The following is a 27,120-nucleotide window of genomic DNA, read 5'->3' on the forward strand; positions in this document are numbered from 1 at the left end:
TAGAGGTTCCCAGGGGCTGGGAGGAGGGAGGAATAGAAAGTTATTGTTCAATGGACACAGTTTCTGTTTGGGATGATAAAATAGTTCTAGAAATGGATAGCAGTAATGGCTGCACAACAATGTGAATGTACCTAATGCCACTGAATTGTACACTTAGAAATGGTTAAGATGACACATTTATGCTATGTGCACTTTACCACATTAAAAATGAGCAAGAGGGCTCCCCTGGTGGCGCAGTGGTTGGGAGTCCGCCTGCCGATGCAGGGGACGTGGGTTCGTGCCCCGGTCCGGGAAGATCCCACATGCCGCGGAGCGGCTGGGCCCGTGAGCCATGGCCGCTGAGCCTGCGCGTCCGGAGCCTGTGCTCCGCAACGGGAGAGGCCACGGCAGTGAGATGGCCGCGTACCGCAAAAAAAAAAAAAAAAAAAAAAATTAGAGGAAGAAAAGCACCTTCCGATGAACCCAAATTGGACTTCCCGGGGTCACTGTGGCCTGGCTGGACCCTAGCCCAGGCCTGGACGCCAGCCACCCGTGGAGGATAACTAAATGTAGACAATTTTGAAAAGAACTGAAGTATATGAAAGCAGAACCCCATCACCCATAATCCTCATAGTTATCTATGAATTTTTCATTATAAGGTTTTCTATGATTTGATACTTGGGTTTTTGTTGTTGTGGTTGTGTAGCTTTATGTCATAAAATTTCCCCATATCACGAGAAACTCTATATAAAACACTCTAATGCCATATGCAGATGCCATAATTCACTTGATCAATCCCAAATGTTGGCTATTTAAGCTCTTCACAATTTTTCACATTATGTACAACACTGTGATCAGTGTGCATAAATCTCTATCTACTCCCTGAAATTTTCCCTGGAATAGATTTTTAGAAGTAGCCTTACTTGGGTATGATATTGAGCCCTTACAGAGGTTTGCCCTGCAGTGGCTGGTCAACTTCAGAAAGGCTCTCCATTTGATACCTTCACCTGGCTGACAGGCGTGCCCTTTCCTCAGCACCCAGCCTACCACCTGTGTCCTAGAACTGTTGATTCCACATGGAGAAGGGGGTATCTTGGTTTAATATACCTCACTCCTGAGCGAGGCACTGCCCATCCCACTGGCAGCCGTCACGGAGCTCCTGGGATGCCAAGGCACTGTGCATACTGACCTTAGAAGGTGGGATTGACGAGAGGGGGCAGGTGTTAGAGACCATCCCCAAGCAGAAACAAACTCTCCAGACCGTAGCAGCCTTGCTTCTCATAAGGTAGACTCAGCTCAGAAGAAAGACAGAAGGCCCTCCAGCCCCCGTGGGGAATGTGTGTCGTCCAGCCAATATCATGTGGGTTTTTTGGGGGGGTTTTTTTGGCCGTGCTCCCCAACCAGGGGTTGAACCTGGGCCCTTGGCAGTGAAAGCATGCCATGCTAACCACTGAACTGCCAGGGAATTCCCACCAGTATCATTTTATGCTCGGTGCCTTGTAGGTTCCTAGAGAGGCAAAGCGAGAGAGAGATTCTCCAGGGGTGTGGAACAGAGGCAGAGGCAGACTTGGAGAGTGGGTGCAGCCAGTCCCTGCCCCTCAGCTCTTTCAGAGGTGCTAGTGCGACCTCGGCCGGAGCGGGGTGAGGCACCCAGATACCCTGGTCTCTACCTCCAGCTGACTCTGGACACCGCTCTGCCACTTGCTTCCATGTGACCTCGGTCACATTTCTGAACCTCGCCCTGCTTGCATTTTCCCATCAGTAAAGGGGGCTAATAATACTTATCTCCGGTGGGTCGTAGTGAGGGTTAAGGTTATGGATGTCAAAGTGCCAGGCCCAGTCCTCTGTAACCAAGCAGCACAGAATGTGCCAGCTACTCACTCTCCTACTGCCACTCACGGGACAAGCAGACCTTCCTCCTTCCAGATGTCTTTCTCCCCAGTCATCAGCAGGGTGGGCATGGGGCTGGTGTTTGCTGTGCCCATGGCGGGGGGCATCTCAGACATGAGAGCTGATGCTGGTTCCCCTACTTCCCTGTCTCTCAGCAAGAGGCCCCTCCTTTGTACTCAAGGCCCCCGGACCCACCCAGACCCCAGTGTCAGCTCTCCAGGGTCCCCACTGCCATTTGAGGCCTTTGCTTTCTAGGTGATCATTTTTAGCAAGTAGACCCTCATCTTAATATATTCAGCAGACATCTGACAATTGTGATAACCCTGATGGGTGGTGAGCAGGGCAAATTAGCTAAAAGATGATTGATTTTTTTTTACGCGCAATTTTATCTTCAACCTTTCCTAGCAACGTGCTCTACCAGAGTCATAATTTCTTCTCCCAGGTATTTGCCAGTATCAAGATTGCACATCTATTTACGGTTGCCTGGAAGCCCCATAATTACAATACAGTCCAAGTGCCCATTTTCTTTCCTTGACTACAAATAGGGATCAATCGAATTTTAAATGACCGCTCCGGGGCTGGCTCCCGATCATGACCTTTGTAAATGATTAGAGCTCACCTCTGTTGCCGTCTGCCCAGAAAGAGCGAGTGGCCAGAGCTTTCTAACTGGCATTTAATCTGGATGTGGGCCAAAGATATTCCAGATGAAAACCGGCCACGAGCTGCCGGTGGAGAAAGGGCTTGTGGACTTTGTCTCCACCCCAAGGACACTTCTGGGGGGTCCCCCACACCCCCTTTCCTTTGTCCAGGTCCTGAGTTCTGAGGATGTCTGTGGTTGAAGCTGCACTCGGCACCCTTGTGGGCTGAATTCGGAACATCCCTGGAAGTTGTAAACCTGCAGATAAAAATTGTTATTTGCCGGAAAGACGTTTCAGAAGTTTCTTCCTTTCTTCTTCTTCTTTTTTTTTTTTTTAAATCACTGAGTTTGATCTCCGTGCTAAGCTTTAGATTGTGAAGTCTGAGAAAGCTTCAGTGTAAGAAACTGGGTCCAGACCTTGCCTTGAGCTCCCACGTAACGCCCCAACCATCCTCAGGGTCAGGGCTGGAGTTTCTGATTCACGCTGGAGCCAGCTGCAGTGTGTCTGAGCCTGCTGAGGCCCCTGGCGGCACTGCTTGAGGGAGAGGGCTGAAGCCCAGCCACCGAGGCCTGGAACGTGATCCTCCCGCATTTGCGGGGAGGGGGGTTAGTCAGGAAGACCGCTTCCCACCCACCTCCCTTGATGGCAATGTAGGGGCCACGGGGAGGGTGAGACAGCCTCCTATTTGGCCACCAGCCCCACCTCAGTTTCTTGAACTGCTGCTGTTGGGAATGATTTGCTACCTCTATCTGCGGTCAGGGTGCGGCCGTGCCATTGACATGCGTTGTCGGCCTTGCCCTTCCAGAGTCTTATTCTGTGTAATAGCAACCTGTTTCCTTCTGGGCGGTGGTCTTCGGGCTGTCTGCTACTAGCACCGTCTCGGGGTTCTCTGAGCATCCCTAAGCCCAGCCTTGGAGCCCACTGGTTCTCACGACACCCTCTGTCCCCTCTGCAGCCAGGCCAGCTTCCCTGGGACTCATCCTTCTCAGCACCTGTGTATCAGCTGCTGCCCACGCTATGCCCCACAACACCCCATCATCGCCCACACCTCCCCTTCTCCACCTGCATCCAGCCACCCTGAGCTGGCTCTGTGTCGGCCCCCCTGAGCGATCCAGGCAGCGGGGCTGGCACCTGCTTAGGACGCAGACAGTGGTTACTCCCGTCCCCGCCCGAGCACCTGAATGTATCCTTATAGACACTGCAGCTCCTCGTCGTGCCAGTCCCTAGGGAAAGCTTGACTCTCAACCAACCCACGAGAGTCCTCTTTGGCTCCTGGACACCTGAGGTTCCAGGAGTAGAGGAGGAAACCGGGGAGGGGATAAGTTGAGATGTGCCAGCAAACGAAGCTTGAGCCCATGGTTGGCCTGCTAGCATCTCTCTGTGATGCAACTGCTAACAGAATTCTTATAAAAGCACCAATGTTTCCAGAAGTGAAAGCCATCGTTAAGAGTTACGATCTAAAATCACATGAGAAGTCTCAGTTAAACCACTGTTTTGGGGCCTCCCTGGTGGCGCAGTGGTTAAGAATCCACCTACCAATGCAGGGAGCACAGGTTCGAGCCCTGGTCCGGGAAGATCCCACATGCCACGGAGCAACTAAGCCCGTGCGCGACAATTACTGAGCCTGCGCTCTACAGCCTGCGAGCCATAACTACTGAGCCCACGTGCCACAACTATTGAAGCCCGCACGCCTAGAGCCCGTGCTCCGCAACAAGAGAAGGCACCGCAATAAGAAGCCTGCGCACCGCAACGAAGAGTAGCCCCTGCTCGCTGCAACTAGAGAAAGCCCGCACGTAGCAACAAAGACCCAACTCAGCCAAAATAGGTAAATAAATGAATTTATTAAAAGAACAACAACAGCAAAAAAAAAAACCCCCACAGTTTTGTCCTGCTGCAAAAGTCTCAGGAAAATGTGTGCTGAGGCTGTGTTCCCCCATGGGTCACAAGTACACGTGTGTTCTTAGAATGTGGAGGACAACTTTCTTTCTTTGCCACAGATGCAGAGACAAGCTGGCTCAGCTGAGGCAAAGGCAGAGAACCGAATAGCATCAGTAGCTTCCAGCCCTTGAAAGGCCACGAGGTGAACTCACTTGAGCTCTTTCCGCAAGTGGGGAGGTGAGCCCGACCTGTGTGAATGTGCATGATTTCTTCTATGTCTCATGACTAAGCATTTCCTTCTGTTTGGCCTTTGAAATGCACCAAAAAACAACAAAAAACATCTCCTTGGTCCTGTCCATTTATTTACAGAACAAGAGTGTAATCTCACAGGTTGGGGCCGAACTCAGTGGGCTTTCCCAGTTGTCATCATTGGGTTTTAATGTATACATTCTAGCAGGCCCCAGTAATGTGACCACAGCATATTTCAAGATATTTCTGTTATGGTATATCCAAGGATTACAGTTTGAAGCAATTGATTTAATTCCCAAATACAATGGCAATCTGGAAGCGTGAGATGTGTTTTGTGTGCAGTCAGGACGGGCTTTAAAATGTGTCCTCAGGCTCAGCAGCAGATCTGAGCCTGGAGCCCGAATCCGTTGAACTGCCATCCCAGGAGCCCTTGGCATCATCAGGCATTAGTCCCAGCCACAGTGTGGGATGGTAAAGCATCTTGACTGTGGAAGATGCCTCTGCATCTTTATTTGCTGTTACCTTTTGATCACTCCCTGAAGAGCAGCGACTTTGCTGATTTCAGTTGAGTTTATTTTCCCACTATTAACATGTGTACCTGTGTTTTCAAAGATGCTTACGTTCGTGTCATGTTTTGCAGATAATGTATAACAGTAGGATTTAGGTGAGAATCTTTAGTGCAAAATCCATTGCTCCTGGTAACGAAGGAAGTGCATGGCAGTGAGGTATGATAACTGATCCCACCACAGGCAAATTGTATCTCTTGAATTTCACCTTTGTCTTGGCACATATACTATTAGTAATTATTCTGATTAGAATAATGGCCTGCATTTTTAAAAGTGTATAATTTGCACTTCAAGTCACTGTTTAACCTTCGTGGGAATGTTACTTTTGCAGAGTTCTGCTGATCCTACAGGCATTTGAAATACCTGAGTGCAGAGATAGGAGTCTGCTCATGGGCAGGGACTGTCATCAGAAACCTGTATCAGTGAACGATGAATGTTTGAGTCGGGGGTTGGGTAGTCTTCTAAATTCTTTTCTGAACCCTTCTGTTAAGAAATTCAGAAGAAGCAGTGCCTACGTGCCCCAAGATTCTGGACTAATTGACTTGTGCAGTCAAGTAGATATAGTATAATTTCACACCCAGACCAACTGGCAGGGGCAAAACCAACAAAGAAGATGGCTTTCATGAATGAAAATTTAGCTGAAATGGGCAGAGCAAACAGCCATATTTTCCAATGGAAAACACCCATGCTACAGGAATAGGATACAGGATAAAAGGGTTCCATCTTCAAGACAGTTTGGGAAGTAGTAGGTCAAACCATGTGCAACAGGTTTCTTTACCAGCTCGCACTGTGTATCTCCCCTTGCCATCCTAGCTCAGGGCTCCATCCCTGGTCACCTGGACAAATGTGATAGTTTCCACTGGCACCCTGTCATTCTATTGTCCTCCAGAACCCATTCTCCACACCCAGCCAGAGGGGACTTTTTAAAAGATGATTTGGCATGTCATGCCCCAACCTCAAACCCTCTAAGGGTTTCCCACTGCGCTCAGAATAGACTTCAGCTGTTAACGTGGCCCGAGGCCTGCCTCTCCTCTCTGTTCCACTCTCCTCCTTCCCAAAGGCTTCAGCCACCCTGGTCTCTTCCCGCCTTGGAACTGCTCAAGCCCTTTCCTGCCCCAGGGCCTTTGCACTTGCGATTTCCCTGCCTGGAAACTTCTTCCCTCTGATCTTCTTGGTTAGCTTCTCCTTGTCATTCCGATCACAGCTCAAACCCACCTTGTGAGAGGTGCTTTTCCCATCACCAGCTGTGTCCCACCTCCCGCACCTGCCCCAGTCACTTTATATACCATTAACATGTATTATTTTCTTTATAGCACTCTTTGTTCTCTGAAGGTATCTTGTTTATTTATTGTTCTATTATCTCTCCCTGCCTGAATGTGAATCTCATGAGGACAGATTGGTCAGCGTCTTGGTCTGTCCCATTCACACTGACCCTTTGCGTTTGGAACCACTCCCGCAACTTGGAAGACTCTCCGTGAATACTCGCTGAGAAACAGATGAACGGCGGGCACGTGTTCGTTAGATCCTGGGGAGTAACCGGGAGCCGGCCACAGGCGTGCATTGAGATGTAATGTGTACTTAAACCGTGTGCAGCCCCTGGCCCAGGGTGAAAACCTCACCATTTGAATGTGTTCAGTACTTGGAAAATTGATTAGAACCTGAGGGCTCAAAACTGGTTCTGAAAGTCTCGCCTCCTATCCCCAAATCTAGGTATCCTCAGGGGTGGGTGTGCGTGTCAGGTGCCCCCCGCCCCCAGTCACCTGGTCCTGATTACAGATACCCCATCCTGCAGTTTGTGCTACAGGCAGAGTCCTTTTTGGGTAACAGGCCTTCATGTGGCTCTGTCGCCCCCCACTGTTCCTGTCTCTGGGATTTTGCTCCCCCTCCTTCTTCTGGCCCCACCCCTGTAGGCAGGAGCTCTCATTTCACCTAAGTGGTCCAAGAGGTTTAAGCATCCTTAAGAGGGAATACTGGTTGAGCAGAGCAGGCCCAGGGACCCTGGCTTGGTACCAGTTTTCCTAAGGCGCTGTATCACTGAGCCGGAAATGTCTTCCAGTTCGAGGCATCCCCCTCATGTGATACACTGTGTCAGCAGGGTTGATGGGGATGGGAACAGTGGAGTCAGAACCTGAGGGTTCCCCACCATGGAGGGGACAAAATGATGGTAACCTTCTGGCCAAAGCCCGAACCCTGCTTGTCAGATAATGTGGCCTCAGAGCGTTGACCTCTTACATCATCTAAAGGACACCTGCCTGCCTCCTGGGCTCCCACCCCACACTGCACACCTGCCCAGAGCCTTGTTCCCATCTCTGCCCTCCCCTCCTCTGTCCCGCTGCTCTGGCTTCCCTGGAACGTTCCTCTTCTAGACTTCCATAGTCATCCTCCCCTAATCAAGAATGGCCATTCTTGTTCATTCTCCTCATTTCTCGCCTCCCATTCCAGGTTCCAAGGCTTCTGGTGGTCCTTCCCTCATCCATCTCCCTGTCATCCATCTCTTCAGTCTTGCTTGGCTGACTCCCCCACGGCAGCCAGAGAGAGTGTGGTGTGTTACGGATAAAGTCAGACTATTCTGTGAGTCTATGGAAGGGAAGATAAATTAGCATAGTAAAGAGTTTCCCTTCTAGTCACACTCCTTTGGAGCATGGTTTTCTAATTGTTTACAACTTCCAGACTGTAAAACAGGAATATGGACAGTGCCAGCAAAATCCATAAAGCAGCTCCTATTTGCCTCTATGGTGTGAGAGGCATTTCTTTAGCTTGGGAGGAATATTGATGGATAAAAGTGTTGATTGGCCAGAAGCCCCGACAGGAGGAAGCGGAAGATGTGAAATGTGAATGTCCTTATTCATGGAAAGGAGTGTCTTTCGGGACAGGCACCAGTGCCAAGTGCAGGGGAGATGACTTCAAAAGCACACGTGGTCACCTGTGGGGTGCAGCTCTCTGAGACACATACATCTGGAGTGAACTCTTTACTGGATCCTGAGAGTGGGCCCGGTCAGAAATGAGAACTGAGCTTCAGGGTCTTAGATGGGAGGGTCACACCACTTCCAGTTATGTTGGTTTTGCAATCAAGGCACATGAGACTCCCAAAGGAACCCCTGCTGAAGTTGAGTTCACAATAATAAATTACAAACCACCAGGAGAGAGAGTCTGCTCCAACAGAGAAATTGACATCCCAGGAACTGGAAATAATAGAACAAACTGAAAGAGATTCTAAAATGTGTTTAAAATATTTAGAGATCATGGAATGTGGATCACTTTGCTTTTCTGTATGTCTGAAACCAGTTATAATTTAAAAAGAGAATCAAGGAGGGCAGTCAACAGTTTAAGTGAAAAAGTGACAGGAATTTTAATTAGAAATTAGAACCTCCACCTGTGAACACCCACTCCTTTCATCCTGTCCCCCTTTCTTCTTGGTAGCCCAGGCTATAGAAAGCCAGTTTGCAATCTGGGTCAGCAATCAGAGTGGTATGTTATCATCTTTATTCAAAACTCCTGAAACAATATGGCATATGTCTTGTCAAACAAAAATATAAGAATGTACTTCTCATGAATAGATAGAACAGGTATGAATTTTCTTTTGCTCAATCAGAGGAAAGTAAATGGATATGTATGACTTCACATGCACTTCTGTTCTGTCACAGCCAGACAGTTTCCCTGGGATGCTATCCATAAACAGAAGTTGCTTGTTGCCATGGATTTCTGCTCTCAAGTTTTTGTTTTTTGTTTTTTTCTTCTTCCTTTGCCAAGACTTGAGCAAAGCCAGCCTAGCTAAGAAATAAGCGAATTATTTTTAGTTTTTTCATGAACTCTTTCCTGCCTTTGGCCCAAGGCCCATTGGACCATCAGAGGGATTTTAATACTAAGATTGGTAAAGAAGAAGTGTCTTTGCTGGACCACTTATCTCCATGCTTGCCCCTTACCAGCTAGAACCCTAGGTGCTCCCAGGAAACAGGAAGCCCTTGCGTGACCCAGAAGCTCCACAGGCCCAGCGGCTATGGCTCACGGGCCCAGCTGCTCCGCGGCATGTGGGATCTTCCAGGACCGGGGCATGAACCCATGTCCCCTGCATCGGCAGGCGGACTGTCAACCACTGCGCCACCAGGGAAGCCCTGAGGGTGTATTTTTCTCTGAATAGGTTTGGGGCTGCCTTGGAGATCAAAAGATCCAGCCCCCCGTCCCAGGACGTCTTTGCTCAAGCCTTACATACACAAGAAAAACTTTCCTTGCAAACCTCCAGCCTCCATTGCCAGCCTCCGCAGCATGCCTTTCCGGGCCCCACCTCCAAGCAAAGTAGTCCTGCAGGGGTACGGAAGTGTGATCTCTCCAGAGCCCCTCCTTGGAGTCTGTCCTTTTCTTGGAATCAGATGCAAAGAAACAACAGTGCAGCAGAAAAAAATTAACCCCGAACAAATAATAATTCGAAATTCTTGTTCACCCCTTCTTTTTTCCTCAGCTCCTCATCATCTGAAGCAGTAGGATGGATTTCCCTTCTCTTCTGCCCATCCTGTGGGGGTGGGAATGACACTGAGGATGGGGACGGAAGTGATCCTCAGCTCGCAAGCAGGAATATTTCTGTCCCTGCCTTTTTCCCTGATAAGACTAACTCCCCTCGTGGCTGAAAAGGAGTCAGGAAACATGAAGGAGAAGCAGCATATCCTTAGGGGAGAAATCTCTGGCACCTCTGTCTGAAAGAACTTGCCATCTTTCCAGGAGGATTAGATCTCACCTGCCACACTTGTCGTGGGTGTTTTCAACTGCAACTCGGCCTTCAATTATTATTATTTCCACGTGAGGTGTTCCAGGTGTTGACGATTTCCACCCCTTGGGGTTTGCAATTAAAACTAGGTCTTGGGGCTTCCCTGGTGGCGCAGTGGTTGAGAGTCCGCCTGCCGATGCAGGGGACACAGGTTCGTGCCCCGGTCCGGGAAGATCCCACATGCCGCGGAGCGGCTGGGCCCGTGAGCCATGGCCGCTGGGCCTGCGCGTCCGGAGCCTGTGCTCCGCAACGGGAGAGGCCACAACAGTGAGAGGCCCGTGTACCGCAAAAACAACAACAACAAAAACTAGGTCTTCATAGACCTTAATATAAAACACAAAACTATAAAACCCTTAGAATATAACCTAGGAAAAAACCTTAGTGCCCTTTGGGTTTGGCGATGACCTTTTAGATCTAGCACCAAGAGCATGATCCATGAAAGAAAGAATTGATAAGTTGAGGTTCATTAAAGTTAAAAACTTCTGCTCTGTGAAAGACACTGTCAAGAGAGTGAAAAAACAGACTAGAAAATTTTTGCAAAACATCTGATAGAAGACTCCTCTCTGAAATATACAAAGAACTCTTTAAAATCAACAATAAGAAAATAAACAACCCAGTTTAAAAATGGACAAAAATCTTACCAGACACCTCACCAAAAAATAGCAAAAGAAGATATGAAAATATGCTCACCAGGGACTTGCAAATTAAACCAACAATAAGATACCACTTACACACCTATTAGAATGGCTAGGATCTAAAACACTGACAATGCCAAATGCTGGTGAGGATGTGGAGAAACAGGAACTCTCATTCATTGCTGGTGGGAATGCAAAATAGTGCATACAGCCATTTTGGAAAGCAGTCTGGCAGCTTACAGAACTAAATGTACTCTTACCATATGATTCAGCAGTTATGCTGCTTGGTATTTACTCAGATGAGTTGAAAACTTATGTCCACCCATGAATGTTTATAGCAGCTTTATTCATAATTGCCAAAACTTGGAAGTAACCAAGATATCCTTCAATAGGTGACTGGATAAACTGTGAAACATCCACACAATGGAATTTATACAGCACTGCAAAGCAGCGAACTATGGAGCCATGGAAAGACATGGAAGAACCTTAAATGCTTATTTCTTTTTTTTTTAAATTTATTTATTTTATTTATTTAGCTTTGGCTACGTTGGGTCTTTGTTGCTGCGCTCAGGCTTTCTCTAGTTGTGGTGAGCGGGGGCTACTCTTCATGGTGGTGTGTGGGCTTCTCATTGAGGTGGCTTCTCTTGCTGCGGAGCATGGGCTCTAGGCACGTGGGCTTCAGTAGTTGTGGCATGTGGGCTCAGTAGTTGTGGCTCGCGGGCTCTAGAGTGCAGGCTCAGTAGTTGTGGCGCACGGGCTCAGTTGCTTTGGGGCATGTGGAATCCTCCCAGACCAGGGCTCGAACCCCTGTCCCCTGCATTGGTAGGCGGATTCTTAACCACTGCGCCACCAGGGAAGCCCTAAATGCTTATTTCTAAGTGAAAGAAGATAATCTAAAAAGGTTACATACTATAAAAGTCCAACTCTATGACATTTTGGAAAAGGCAAAACTAGGGAAAATGTAAAAAGATTGGTGATTTTCAGGGTTCAGGGGAAGAATGGGTTGGGGGGGAATGAATGGGTAGAGCACAGGGGTTTTTTAGGTCAGCGGAGCTATTCTATATGATTCTATAATGGTGGAGACGTGACAACCCATAGAAAGAGAGAACCTTAATGTAAACAATGTAACTATTATTAATAATAATGTATCCATATTGGCTTATCAATTATAACAAATGTACCACACAAATACAATGTTAAAACAGGGGAAACTTTGTGTGGGAGGAACGGAGTATATGAGAACTCTCTGCACTTTCTACTCATGTTTTCTGTAAACCAAAAACTGCTTTCTAAAAAGTAAAGTTTATTAATTTAAAAAAATGTTTCTTAAGGGCAAAGGGCCTCCCAAAGGTCTCCTTGTTGTAGCTGAGGTCCAAAGCAATTTTGGGGCATTTCAAATGGACTCCTAGCATCAATCCAAACCACGAGTTTTATTAGGTGTTCTGGCATGCTTGCCCAAACAATTTTAAACTCTAGAGATAAAGACTGTAAATTTTCTATCAGTCCATCTGTCTGGCAGTACACTTGACTAGTCCAAAAACCTGAACAGAAGACAACGTCACCTAGAGGCAAGAGCCTCTAACTAGAGTTGCACACGTACAGCTGATTGACCATAAGAACTGACAGGCCTGAATAATGATTGTTTCTCTATCGCAATATTGAGCTTTCTAAAATTCTAAAGATAACTTTTAATACATTTTTATTTTCAAGTAGTTTTAGCTCACAGAAAAGTTGTGAAGGTTGTGCAGAGAGTTCCTGTATACCCCACACCCAGTTTTCCCTGTCATTAACATCCTGCATCAATATGGTACGTTTGTCACAATTAATAAACCAATATTGATACATGATTAAGTAAAGTCCATCCTTTATTTAGATTTCCTTATTTTTTACCTAACATTTTTTCTGTCCCAGGATCCCATCCCAGACACCATATCACATTTGGTTGTCATATCTCCTTAGGCTTCACTTGCCTGTTACAGTTTCTCTGACTCGCCTTGTTTTTGATGACTTTCACAGATTTTTTTTTTTTTTGGCGGTACGCGGGCCTCTCACTGTTGTGGCCTCTCCCGTTGTGGAGCACAGGCTCTGGGCGCGCAGGCTCAGTGGCCATGGCTCACGGGCCCAGCCGCTCCATGGCATGTGGGATCTTCCCGGACCAGGGCACGAACCCGTGTCCCCTGCCTTGGCAGGCGGACTCTCAACCACTGCGCCACCAGGGAAGCCCGACCTTCACAGATTTGAAGTTGGCTATTTTATAGACTGTCCCTCAGTTGGAATTTTTCTGATGTTTTCCTCATGATTAGACTTAGGTTGTGGGTTTTGGAGAGGAAGATCACAGAGGTGAAGTACCTTCTCATCACATCCTATCTAGGATATGCGCTCTCACTGTGACCTTGATAACCAGGCCTAGGGACTGTTTGTCAGATTTCTCCACCGTATGGTTCCTCCCCACCCCCTTCCCTACGGTGCTCTTTGGAAGGAAGTCATGATGCTTAAGGAGTGAATGAGTGTGCTCCACCTTCTTAGGGCAGAGTACATCCATAAATTATTTGGAATTCTTCTGCATGAAAGATTTGTCTATTCTACCCCAATTAGTTATTTAATAATTTATTTATATTAGTATGGACTCATGGATATTTTTAAATTATACTTTGAGTTAAAATCTAATACTAGGTTATTGTTGATCAAATTTCTCCAGTTTTGCCATTGGGAGCTCTTTCAGTTGGTCCCTGTGTCTCTGACATACCTCCATAACTTTGCCTTTATGGAGACTTCCTTACTTTCTAACACTATAAGATGCTCCAGGCTCATCTTGTATATCCCAGTCCTAGAATCAGCCATTTCTCCAAGGAGCCCTGGATCCTTTTTATTGGAGCATGATAATAGAAACCAAGATCTGGGCAATAGGGGCATTCATTGCTACCAGGGTCTTATTGCTTCTAGGGCCTCTCAAATGACAGAGCAAGAAAATATACGTGTGTATACTAACTTGTGTACGCACATATCTCTAAATATTTCTAGACGTAGCCATATTTATCTATATTAAGCTAAACGGGAGTTCATACTGATATCTCCAACTCTAATCTATTACTGCATGGATCATTCTAATCTCCTCCTATTGCTTATGTGTAAACTAACACTCCATTAGTGAGAAACCTGGCTCCAGCCATCCACCATCCATTTATGTAATTGTTATATATATTGAGTCGTTTTACAATTGTTAACCCTTACCCCTATGGGAAACACTATATCAACTAGAGTTCAGTATTTACGTACAGTTCCTTTTGCTTTTAGTCCTAAGTCTCCACTCATTTCTAAAGTTACTCTCCCACTCCCTTCAGTGAAGTTACTTCATCCATTGGTAATACAGTTAAATTCTCTTGTCGTTATTCAATCCCAGGATTCTCCAACCTCCTAAGTGATTTTTTAAATTTACACAAATTAAAGTTCATTCTTTGCTCTGTAAAGTTCTATGAGTTTGATAAATGCATAGTATCCATTATTATAGCATCATATAGAATAGCTTCACTGCCTTAAAAAAAAAAAAATCATCTGTGCTTCATCTTAGTCAAGTCTCCTCCCTCTCCAAACCCCTGGCAACCACTGATCTGTTTACTGTCTCTACAGTTTTGCCTTTTCTAAAATGTCATATAAATGGAATCATAAAATCTGTACCCTGTTAAGACTGGCTTCTTTCACTTAGCAATAGACATTTAATATTCACCCATATTTTTGCACGGCTAATTCCTTTTTATCGCTAAATAGTATTCCATTGAATGGATTTACCACTGTTTATCCTTTCACTTACTGAAGAACATCTTGGTTGCTTCCAGTTTGGGGTAATTATGAATAAATTTACTATAAATATTCATGGACACACTTTTGTGTGGACGTAGTTTTCAAATCAGTTGGATAAATACCTAGGAGTATGACTGGGTCGTATGGTAAGACTATGTTTCACTTTGTAAGAAACTGCCAACTGGTCTTCCAAAGTGGCTGCACGGTTTTGCATTCCCACCAGCAATATACGTTCCTGTTGCTTCACGTTTTCTCACCAGCAATGGGTAATGTCAGTGTTTTGGAATTTAGCCATTCTAATATATGTGTAGCAATATTGCATTTTTAAAAAATAAATAAATTTATTTATTTATTTTTGGCTGTGTTGGGTCTTTGTTGCTGCGTGCAGGCTTTCTCTAGTTGTGTCAAGCGGGGGCTACTCTTCACTGTGGTGTGCGGGCTTCTCATTGCAGTGGCTTCTCTTGTTGTAGAGCACGGGCTCTAGGCACATGGGCTTCAGTAGTTGTGGCACAAGGGCTCAGTAGTTGTGGCACATGGGCTCAGTTGCTCCGTGGCATGTGGGATCTTCCCAGACCAGGGCTCAAACCCATGTCCCCTGCATTGGCAGGCAGATTCTTAACCAGTGTGCCACTAGGGAAGTCCCTGCATTGTTGTTTTAATTTGCATTTCCCTAATGACAAATTATGTTAAACATCTTTTCATATGCTTATCTTCTATAGATAATTTTTATTTTTAAATCATTGCAAATCTACAGAAAAATGACAAATACGATATAAAGAACTTCACTATTCTTGAACAATATGAGTCACTCCCCAAAACCTGAATGTGTATTTCCTACACACAAAGACACTCTCCTAAATAACCATAAGACATAGCTAAAACTGGGAAATTAACATTGATACATTACTCACATCTACTCCTCAGACCTTATTCAAGTTTCACCAGTTGTTTCAATGACATCCTTTATACAGAAGGATTGAGTCCAGGATCTTGTGATGCACTTAATTGTCACATCTTCTAGTCTCCTTCAATCTGGAACTGTTTCTACTGTTCCCCAGTCCTTCCTTAACTTTCATGACCTTAATACTTTTGAAGGCTATGGGCCAGTTATTTTGTAACTGTCCCTCAGTTTGGTTTGATTGATGTCCCCTCAGGTTTAGATTCAGCATTGTATTTTGGACAGGAAGTTCACAGGGGCTGCTCCTCTAGGTGCTACTTGTCAGGTGGCACCTGATTTCGATTTGTCCCATTACTGATGATGGTAACTTGATTAAGGTGTATCTGTATCTGCCAAGCTTCTTTACTACAAAATTACTCTTTAGCTTTGTAATTAATAAACGCTTTTTGTGTGGCGGTGGGGGGGGCGGTCCTTTGAAACTAAGTAAATATCTTGTTCCTCATCAAACCTCCTCCTCCAAGTTCTAGCATCCACTGATGATTCTTGGACGAATTACTCTGCTGGTTGTGAGATGATGCTTTTCTCACTCTATTATTCCTTATATAGTTGGCATTCTGCCATATGGAAGCATTCTACCATTCTCCCCATTTATTAATGTATGGACTCACGGATTTCTCTTTCATTCAGTGGATCATAATGGCCCCAGATTTGTCCAGTGGCAGCTCCTTCTGTGTCTGTTTGACATGTTGTATCATTCTTTGGGCACTTCCTTATTTTCTGGCACAAAAAGATATTCCAGGCTCATCTTGTACTTTCCCTGCCCTGCCCTTTTAATGGAGAATGGTATTTAGAAAGCAAGATCTGGACACTAGGGGAACATATGGCTTTTGGGACGTCATTGCTCCCAGGGACTCTCAGCGAACATGGCTGGGAACAGAGACAGGAAGTAGATGAATGCATATACAGACATGCAAACATACATACACAGTTATACAATACACACACATTTACATCTGCATTTATTTTTATATCTATTTTAATGTATATTGAAAACCATGAATTTACACTGATAACTCCAATTTTCATCTAATCCTAAAGGGTTCTGTTTGTTTGCTAGGGCTACCATAACAAACTACCACAGACTGGGTGGCTTAAACAACAGATATTTAATTTCTTACAGTCTTGGATGCTTGAAGATGAACAGATACATTGAAGCAAGTATAGTAAATACTAGTTGTACCATCTAGGTGGAACATGCACAGGTGTTTACTGTACAATTCTTTGAATTTTTCTGTATATTTGACTTTTTTACAACAGAATGTTGGTAAGGGCAAGAGTAGGGGCCACTGTGAATAAGAGAAAAAGCGCTAGCTAGCATTCATCTTGTACTACAGTGTGCTGGGCCTTGTGCCAAGCACTGTTACTTACTGTTGTTAGTTACACTGTTACTATCATCTCACTTAATTTTCTCAATAGCCCCATATTATTATTTTCTGGTGCTATTATTTTCTCCATTTTATAGCTAAGAAATCTGAGGCTCAGAGAGGTTAAGTCACTCATCTAAGGTAACAATGCTTGTAAACAGAGGCGGGACTCCAGTTCAGGTATGTGTGACTCCATAACTGATGCTCTTAACTCTCTCACATCTTGAGTACCAGCATTCCTGTCCAACCTCCATCCATTTCTTTGATAAAAAGAGAAAGTTAAAACTCAGTAAATGGCTTCTAACGACTCCTTGATTTTTACACTTCTCCACTATGGAATTGTACTTTTATAGAAGGAAAAGTAAAGTTTATTTAAGTTATCTTCCTTCAGGGATGGGAGTCTCCCTCCCAGCAACCTTGGCAGTTGTACATTCTTTTCCAGGTGCTAAGAAAACTGGTAGTAGTGAGTTGTCATGTTTGCTGTCTCCACTTGTTCTAGCTGTACTCTGAAAGTAAGGTAGGGCAGGCTCTTTTTATGCATGAGAACACTGTGAGGCTCAGAGACTTTAAATATATTGACCAAGTCACACAGGATTACGGGACAGGACAGATCTGGCGCTCAAGTCTGGGGCTTTGGACTTGGCATTTCTCTTAACTGGTCTCCAGACTGGTTTCCGTCTAAACCAAGCCTGACGATTAAGCAGCACTTGCTCTTAGAGGCCCGCGGCTACTGTGGGTATTTTCCGGGGAGTCGTACTTCTCCATCTGCACTCCTCGCCTGGCTTAAATCCCCAGAAAGCTTTTGAGCGGCGAGCAGGGATCTGAGCCGGTCGTCGATGTGCGCTCTTGGTCACCTGAGCGCCTTCCCAGAAAGGGCTGTTTTCTGTCTAGGTTTCCGTTCTCACAGAAGGCCTGTAAAACGCCTGGATGTCCCATCCCGTGCATCGTTGTATCCCTAGGGAGGCTGTGGCAGAGACCTGGGTGTGCCGATCTTCCCCAGCAGGAAAGGCAGAGAAGAGGCCCCGAGAGGAGGAAATGCTTTGTCAGTGCTCCTCAGGGCTGCAGCCTGGGAGGGGCCGGCCTCCCTCGTGCCCTGACACCCCAGGGGCGGAGCTGGGGGCCCGCCGCGCGCCAGCCGACCATTTGACCTGAGCCACTAACCCCAGACCCGCCCGTACTCAGCCGGGCCTTCGTTATGGGCCCGAGTCTCGCCGCCACACAGCTCAGCCCGAGCGCCCCACTTGGAAGCTGCGGCCCACGGAGGTGGAGTGATTGGGCCGGCTGGACGGCCCCACCCGGGGCCCAGAGGCGCGGCGCTCGCGGCCCACGCGGGGCGGGCGGGCCTGGGGTCGTCGGCTGGCGTGCCCGAGGGCTTTCACCCGCAGAGCCGCCGTCCGAGGTTCCGGTCTCCGCCTGGGTCGCCTGAGCACTGCGGCTTACAGGGCTGCTCGGGATGACGTGGGGGGAGGGGGAAGAAGCAGCTGCGCTGCGGCTGCTCGCGGCCAGAGCCCGAGGCGGGGTCGGTTTCTTGGCAACGGGGCCCCTCTCGGGTCGCGCCCACCCCCTTCTTGGTCGTTCTCCCCTCCCCCATTGAAGCTACGCGGAGTCAGAGCCCCGGGACCCGAGGCGGAGCCCAGGTGTGGCCTGGGGGGGCGCGACTGGCGTGGGAGGGGTGACCCCAGGGCTGCCCAGCTGCGGGCCGGCGTTTGTCCGGCGGGGCTGCGCTGGGGGCAGGGGACCCGGAGGGCCCGAGGTGGGGGCGACAAGTCTGTTTCCGCCCGGCCTCCGCCTGCTCCGGCTAAAACGAGTCTTTCCGGTGGGGCTGCCCAGCCGGGTCCGCCCTCCCCAGCCTCCCGGAACCCGCCCGGAAACGTGCAGTACCCCGCCCGGGCCGAGGGCGAGAGCAGGCCGGTGGGTGGAGCGCTTGGAGAGGCGGGAGAGCCCGGGTCCTGGGTTCCAGCCCGGGCCGCGAGCCCCGGGGCCCCTCTTTCCATTCCGGTGAGTCCCCAGGGCCACCCTGACAGACGGTTTTGGAAAAGCTTCCTGGGTGATTCTGGGAATCAAGGGTCCAGACTAACCTTATTACTTTACAGCTGGGAAAACGGAGGCACAGACTGTCCCAAGGCCGCACCAAAAATTAGCAAACCACGAGGAAGCCAAGGGAAAGCCTATGGGGAGAGACCCGGCAGAGACCGGGATTTTTCCCAGGCCGAGTCCTGGGGGTCTGGAGTAGACAAGAGGGGCTACGAAGGCCTGGGCGCCCGCTGCCCCGACAGCTTCCCCGGGGGGTGGACCGAGCTGGATCACCGCGACGGCCCCCAGCCTCACGAAATTAATGAGGAAGATGCCTTTCTTTCCTCAGTCGAGGAGTAGAGATTCCGTTTAACCTCTGCAGACAGTACGACAGGGACCACTCTCCCTCCCAGCCTGGCGCCAGCAGGAACCCGAGGGCATGTCAACAGGAGCCAGGAACTGGAGGCGAAGCATCCTTCATTTCCTCTGCGGCGGTGGAACAAGTGAGGTCTCTGATTGCCAGAATCTGGTTTTTCCAAATCATAGCATGCTGGCACCGAAAGCGGGGGTACCCTGAAGGACTCTTTTATCTGCTTAACCTTGAATCAGGCTTGCAATCAGCATTTGATCAAAAAGCTTGGCCAGTTTCTCAAAATGCAAAATCAATCGCCGATTTTACTTTTTTACTTGGCATTTCCTTGGGATAGTCTCGGTTCTGGGGATGAAAGATTATAAACTGTTGTCTTAAATTCTGTCCTGATTAGCATCTTTCCTCAATTCAGGATTTCCCTGGAGCCAGATCTTTGCAGCTTCAGGATTATGACTTTTTTAAAATATAAGTTTGATGAATTTTTATCGGTTCTCTAAATTAGAAACTCCCTTAATTACAGGAGAAAACATTTTCAAAGAGAAAGGGTAGACCTTTAGAACAAACCCGGGAGCAATGCTTCTAAAGAAAATCTCAGGGCAGGCAGGTCCTCAGAACCAAGTGAGATGGTCTTTTCTGCAGCCGTCAGGCCCACCGTCTTTCAGTTAACTCTTGACTAGAAAATAAAGAATAAATGAAGGTTTGCTTAAAGCTGTTCATCCTCCTGCAGAGGATTCTAACTTGAGAGAAAGCATGGTCTTGGTTAAATTGTTTTAAAATTGGGCTTGGGTGGCCAGATGGTAGATGAGGGGAAATTTCCCCTTGTAAAAGTATTTCCAGTTAATAAATGAAGAAAGAAAGAACATCACCATTTTGTATTCCTAATTAATTGATGGATCTAGGCATGATCAGCTATGGCTACTAAGTCTTGAAAAGAGAGAACCCACAGGATGTGCTAATGGAAAAACTCAGCACAAACTCTGAAGTCATCTTGACGCTCCTTACAGCCCTGCCCCCACACAAATCAAAGCTGCATCTGATCAAGCCTCATCTGGATCAACAACACTACGGGAACATAATCAAAACTATCCACATCTTGGGAAACTACAAGTGACTCAATTCTTTAATAATTACTTGCAAGGAAAATATTGCATTTAGATTCTAAATCAAATAAATGGTAAAACGAAAAAAGTGACATTCACAGGACACTTGTAAATTTGAACACCAGTGTGGTATTTGATATTTTAAAAGTATTATTACATTATTTCAGAATGATAATATGGTTACATTTTTAAGTATTTAAAAATATTTTAACATTTTCGATGTATTTTGGAAATATGTGCTAAAATATTTACAGATGATATGATATCTAGATTTTATTTCTAAATAGTTTTATGTAGGACTCTCCTGGTGGCACAGTGGTTAAGAATCCGCCTGCCAATGCAGGGGACACAGGCTTCGATCACTGGTCCGGGAAGATCCCACATGCAGCAGAGCACCCAAGCCTGTGTGCCTCAACTACTGAGCCTGCGCCCTAGAGCCCATGAGCCACAACTACTGAGCCCGTGTGGCTAGAGCCCATGTTCCGCAAGAGAAGCCACCGCAATGAGAAGCCCGCGCACTGCAACTAGAGAAAGTCCGCATGCAGCAACAAAGACCCAATGCAGCCAAAAATAAATAAATTTTTCTTTTTAAAAAAAGATCTAAATAGTTTTATGTAGTAGTAAGGAAAGTAGGAGAAGGTATAGATGGAAACAAGGTTGAATATTAGTAATGAGTACATGGTGGTTCATTTTATTATTTTTTTTTAATGTTTAAATTTTTTTTATCTTTTACTTTTTGCAGGGCGTTTTCAAACTTGGGAACCTGCCTTGAAGCCTGACTAAATTGTCTGGGTTGGAGCTCAGGACGACTGGCCCATGTCTTGCTCTGTGAAATTACACATGTCATTTCTCACTTGTCCGTTCAAGAAACACTATGGAGGACCTTCTGTCTGCTTGAGATTTTGAAATTATGGAGCTGACACTTCAGATTAGAAAATAACAAAGAAGGAAGCCACCAAATGGAAGCATGGAAGGCTTTGCAGAAGAATTGATGTTTGATATGGGTTCTGACAGATGAAAAGGAGCTCCCTGGGTGGTGTCAGTTCATCTTCTATAAGATAAGGTGGTTAGACTAGGTCTACGTGGAGGACCCATTTAATTCTAATAGATTCTGTGGTTATAACCTGCCCGTAATCAACTTTTTCTTCTCTGTGTGTCCCTCCAGGGAGTTGAGAGACCACCATGGACTTCCTGTCATCATTCTTTATTTTGTTAGCTGAAGCAATCCAAATTGAGCTGTTGGTCTTGAGTCTCCCAGTTGTGTTTGGAGGCCAAAGCATTATCATGTTAACCAGTCTGTAACCTTCTTAGGGATTGGTCTCTTGGGCTCATAGATTTATTTCCATCCATCTAGTTCCCAAGGCATTTCACTTAGTAACTGTAGCTATACCAAGCTATACCAAGGCCCAGCCATTTTGATGAGCCATTTGCTCATCAAAACATGGGTGCCTGTAGTCGATACCCTCAGCCTTCCCAACTGCTTTTATCTTCCGTCTCTTCCTGTAGGACATGCAGTTCAATATTCAGCATGCATCCTGGCCTTTGGGTTAATTGTTCGTCCTGATACTCTGCCAAAACAGGTCGAACTTTGTGCTTTGATGGCCTTTTCACCCATGTGACATGAACCATCTGTTGGGGCAAAGCTTAAAACAGCAATTGTCATTTGGCAAGTAGTTGGCAGTATCACGTCTCTACTCTGTTATGGAAAATTATTTTTCTGTTTTCATCTTCTCAGTTTTTGTGGATGTTTGTACTTTAAAAGGACAATTTCTGAAACTTCTGGAGAAGTAAGATAAGACTGTTTAAATTTGGTTGCTATATGTTTGTTGAATGAGTTTGCCTGGGCTATCGTGCTGAGTCTAATATGTTGTCTTTTTAGGGACCTGGCTGCATCTAGCTGTGTGATCCAGAGCCTGGTGGAGGGCTGGGAATGCTAGCAGCTCCTCTAACTCTTACTACTATAAACCAGAGGTATACTTCACTGTGGGAAAAATATTGGGAAATTAGCTGTGATATATTGTATGTTTCCAGTGATTGCTCAAAAGCTTCTTATACTCATTTAATTAGAATAATTTACCTTAATAGAAAACTATAATTTTCTACTTTTTCCAATCAGTTGAACCAATGTGTACTTTTTTTTTAATCCACTCAGATGGACTTTATTACACCAAAGCTAATACCCTAAACCTGAATTTTTGTGCTAACCATCATTATAACTGAGCAATTATGCTATAGGAATAGTTGAGACCTCTGCTTCTGGCTCTGAACACCAGCCTGGATCAAACCAAACCTCCCACCTCAAACAAGCAGAACAGCTGGATAATTTAAAAAATCTGTCTGACAGTAAGAACCTGAGAGGGCAAGATCCTGGAGAGAATGGAAACATAGAAAGGTGAGCCTGACATTTGACATTTGTCTTAGCTTGGGCTGCTATAAAATATACCATAGACTGGGTGGCTTAAACAACAGACATTTATTTCTAACAGTTATAGAGGCTAAAAGTCCAAGGTCAAGGTGTCAGCAGATTCGGTTCTTTGTGAGGGCTGGCTGGCAGATTGCCACCTTCTCTCTGTGTCCTCACATGGCAGAGAGAGGAAGTTCTGGTGTCTCTTCCTCATCTTATAAGAGCACTAACCCAGGGACTTCCCTGGTGGTCCAGTAGTAAAGAATCCGCCTTCCAATGCAGGGGATGCGGGTTCAATCCCTGGTTGGGGAACTAAGATCCCCCATTCCGCGGGGCAGCTAAGCCCACACACCACAACTACTGAGCCCACTTGCCTCAACTAGAGAGAGAAAACCTGCACACCACAACTAGAGAGAAGCCCATGTGCGCTGCAACAAAGAGCCTGCAACAAAAAGATCCTGCTTGCCGCAACGAAGACCCTGCATGCCACTACAAAGACCCGATGCAGCCAAAAAAAAAAAAAAAGCGCACTAATCCAGTCATAGAGGCTACACCCTCATCACGCCATCTGAACCTAATTACCTTCCCAAGGTTTCATTTCCTTATATCACCACGTTGGGGGCTAGGGCTTCAATATATGAATGGGGGGGGCACAAATATTTAGTACATAACAGCACTATTATTCCCTTCAAGGCATTTACCTCTTCACTGCCTCTTCAAGGCAGTGATTTCAGTGCTAAGAAGCTGAGCAAAGCTTTGGCAATCTCAGAGAGGCCCTGGTAATATCCTAGGCTTTTGGTTAGGACCTTTGAAAGGTTATACCAGTAGTAAGGGCAAATCAAAAAAGGACCAACTCTCACAAAGGTACAGCTTTGACTCAAACCAGATTAAGATGGTCTGCCTCTATACTAACTGCATTACAAAGCAAAAGAAAATCTCTGGAGAAACATAGCATCATCCACAATACCACATTGATTCTATAATTTTTCATGTACAACCTGTAGCTGTTGATCAAAATTTACTAGGCATACCAGGAGACAAGACCAAGTCACCCTAAACCAAGAGAAGAAATAGTTAATATAAACTGACTCACAGAAATCCAGTTATTAGAGTTATCAGATATAGACAAATATAGATAGAATAACCTCTGATCAATACATTCAAGGGGATTAAAGACAAAATGGAAAATTCCAACAGGTAATAGAAGTATATAAAAAAAGAATCAATAGAAATTTTATAACTGAAAAAGTGTAATTAAAAGTAACAGGTGAAAAAAAAAAAAAGTAACAGGTGAGTTCAAAGAAGATTAGACACAGATGAAGAGAGGATTAGTGAATTGGAAGATAGAAAAAAAATATCCAAAGTGATGCATCAAGAGACAAAAGAATGGAAAATACAGAAAGAGTATGTCGTATTTTGGATATAGTGAAAAGGTTTTAACATAATTGTAGTTGAAGTCCCAGAAGAGGACAGGGAGAGAGAGAATTGAACAGAAGCAATATTTGAATAGATAATGGCCAGGAATTTTCCAAAGTTGTTGAAAGACATAAATCCACAGATTCAAGAATCCTTTTAGAGCCCTAAGCAGTATAAATATAAAGAACATCACACTTAGACACATCAGAGTAAAACTACCAAAAATCAAAGAATAAGAGATAATCTTAAAAGTAGCCAAGTAAAATGACAGATTACCTTCACTGGAACTATCATAAGACTTAGTGCTAACTTTAACAGAAACCATGAAAGCCAGAAGACAATGAAATAACATCTTTACAGCACTGAAAAGCTAATCTAGAATTTTTTAGATGGGATCTTCATTGTGGCTTGTTGGATCCTTAATTGTGGCATGGGGAGTATTTAGTTGCAGCATGCAGGGTCTTTAGTTGTGGCCTACAAACTCTTAGTTGTGGCATGTGAGATCTAGTTCCCTGACCAGGGATCAAACCTGGACCCCCTGCATTGGGAGCATGGAGTCTTAGCCACTGGACTACCAGGGAAGTCCCTGGAATTTTTTAACCAATAAAAATACTTATCAATAATGAAGGTTAAATGAGGTTATTCTTAAAATAGACAAAAAACGAGAGCATTTGTTACTAGCAGATATCTACTAAAAGAAGTACTAAAGGAGATTCTTTTAGGCAGAGGGAAAATTGTCATAAGTGGAACTTTAGAAATGCCAAAAGGAATGAATGTAGAAAGCAGCAGAAAGAGAAAATGAGTGGGTAAATCTGACCAAAGTAATATCTTGTGGGGTTTTAAATACATATAGAAAAACATTTTAACAATATATATATATAAGAATAAAGATGCATGACAGCAATAGAACAAGAAGTGGGAGGGGAGTGAATAGAGTTAAGATGTGTTAAGGTTCTTAACACTGTTAAAGAACTAGTAAAATTACGAATCTTTTTTTCTTATTTTAATAAGTTAAGATGCATTTTATACTGTCTCAGTGTGCTTGGGCTACCATAACAAAATAAGATAGACTGGATGGCTTAAACAACAGAAATTTATTTTCTCACAGTTCCGGAGATTGGAAGTCAGAGATTAGGGTGCCAGCATGGTCAGGTTCTAGTGAGGGCTCTCTTTATGTTTTTTTTTTTTTTCTTTGCAGTATGTGGGCCTCTCACTGTTGTGGTCTCTCCCGTTGTGGAGCACAGGCTCCGGACGTGCAGGCTCAGTGGCCATGGCTCATGGGCCCAGCCACTCCACGGCATGTGGGATCTTCCCGGATGGGGCACGAACCCGCGTCCCCTGCATCGGCAGGTGGACTCTCAACCAGTGCGCCACCAGGGAAGCCCTGAGGGCTCTCTTTAGATGGCCCTCTTCTCCCTTTGTTGTCAGATGTCAGAAAGAGAGAGAACTCTCTGGTGTTTCTTCTTATAAGAACAGCAATCCTATCAGGTCAGACCCTTATGACCTCACTTAACCTTAATTACTTCTGTAAAGGTCCTGTCTTCAAATACAGTCAACTGGGGGTTGGAGCTTCAACATATAAGTTTGGTAGGGGAACACAATTCTGTCCATAACATAATCTCTAGGGTGTGTGTGTATATATATATATATATATATATATCAAGCTAATACTAGAGGGATAAATGATGTGAAAATAATTACTTCAAAAGAAAACAAAGAAGGTGAGGCAAATAGAAAAAGAAATAGAAACATTGTAGATTTAAACGTAACTATGAGGGAATTCCCTGGCAGTCCAGTGGTTAGGACTCGGTGCTTTCACTGCCATGGGCCCAGGTTCAATCCCTGGTCGGGGAACTAAGATCCCGCATGCCATGCGTCGTGGCCAAAAACAAAACAAAGCAAAACAAAACTAAATATGTTAGTAATTAAATCAAATGTAGATGAACTAAACATTGCCATCAAACTACAAAAATTGACAGACAGGATAAATAACGGAAAACCAACTACATATTGAGACACACCTTAGGCATGAGGATAAGAAAGGTATAAAGTGCAAAGATGGGAAAAAATACTCCATGCAAACAATGACTAAAGAGGTTGTTGGAAGGCAGAAATATCAATATTTCTAATGTGACCACACAAATTTGCCACTATCGATAACAGTTAATGGAAAATGTATTTTTCTGAATTTTATTGGATCAAATTGATTGTTCTCACGTCTTTGAAACTAGTCATTTTCTTAAAGCAGGATCACACTCTGACATACCCACATGCCATCCGTATTCAAAGAGTCAGGTGCCAGGAGCCTCCTGCCAGCCTGAAAACCATTCTGTTGAGTCTGGCAGTCTGTGTGTATGTAGTGTGTAGGCATTCGAAGCTTTCTTTCCATTCACCCCAAGTTTGCTGAGCTTTGCCGAAGGTCAGGTTCAGTGTTGGGCAGTGCCTGTCCTAGTGGAGCTCAAAACTCCAGAGAGAGATAGGCATGTGTGGATAGGACCCCCAAATATCTGAATGTGCACTGTAGCAAAGGCACGGGAACCTGATGAGAAAGGGACTCATTCTTCCTGCGGAGTTCCTTTCTCCCTTCCTCAAATATTCATTGAGCACCTACTATGTCCCAGGCTCATTAACATGTTTTTTTTTTTTCTGACCTAAGACCCATATTCTTTCCAAAAAACTATGTCATCTTTTTTTTTTTTTTAAAGTGGGGAAGATTTTTCTCCCCAGTCAGTGAATTTTGTGAAATATCTATAAATTAACAGCAAACGGCCAAATACAGAGGCAGGAAAAACAGGAAAGGAAACCAGCCCTTATAGAGCCACCATTGTTTGTTCTCTCACTGATCCCCATAATAACCTAATTTGGGAGGTGTGGATACCCTTTACAGATTGGAAATTCAGGCACAGAGAGGTTAAGTAACTTGCTCTAAGGCCCCAGCTTACAAATTGAGGAGCTGATCTATAGACACCAAGTCTTTTGACTCCTGGTCCAGTGTTCTTCCTGTACCAGGCAGCTGAGTAATAGGTGTCCTAGAGACCTTCTTCACTCGCGGAGCCCCTGGGCTTGGGGGTGGCGTTTGTGAAGCAACGTGAGGAGGCTGAGG

General features: G+C 45.3%; 1 long non-coding RNA gene across 8 annotated transcripts in view; it reads left to right on the forward strand.

Moving 5' to 3' along the window:
• Positions 1 to 27,120, forward strand: part of LOC137214333 (uncharacterized) — a 237,961-nt gene that overhangs the window by 193,497 nt on the left and 17,344 nt on the right. For 3 of the 8 annotated variants that reach the window (XR_010938855.1, XR_010938858.1, XR_010938857.1), the window contains exons 1-4: positions 18,360 to 18,712; positions 20,940 to 21,260; positions 22,077 to 22,168; positions 22,433 to 22,589. This is a non-coding gene — a long non-coding RNA (uncharacterized lncRNA). Of the gene's footprint in view, positions 1 to 17,559; positions 17,978 to 18,359; positions 18,713 to 20,939; positions 21,985 to 22,076; positions 22,169 to 22,432; positions 22,590 to 27,120 lie in introns of those variants that run through there. The other 5 variants (XR_010938861.1, XR_010938862.1, XR_010938860.1 and 2 more) reach the window with 4 other exon arrangements.

Source organism: Pseudorca crassidens, chromosome 20, assembly GCF_039906515.1.
Source record: "Pseudorca crassidens isolate mPseCra1 chromosome 20, mPseCra1.hap1, whole genome shotgun sequence".
Classification (NCBI taxonomy): domain Eukaryota; kingdom Metazoa; phylum Chordata; class Mammalia; order Artiodactyla; family Delphinidae; genus Pseudorca; species Pseudorca crassidens.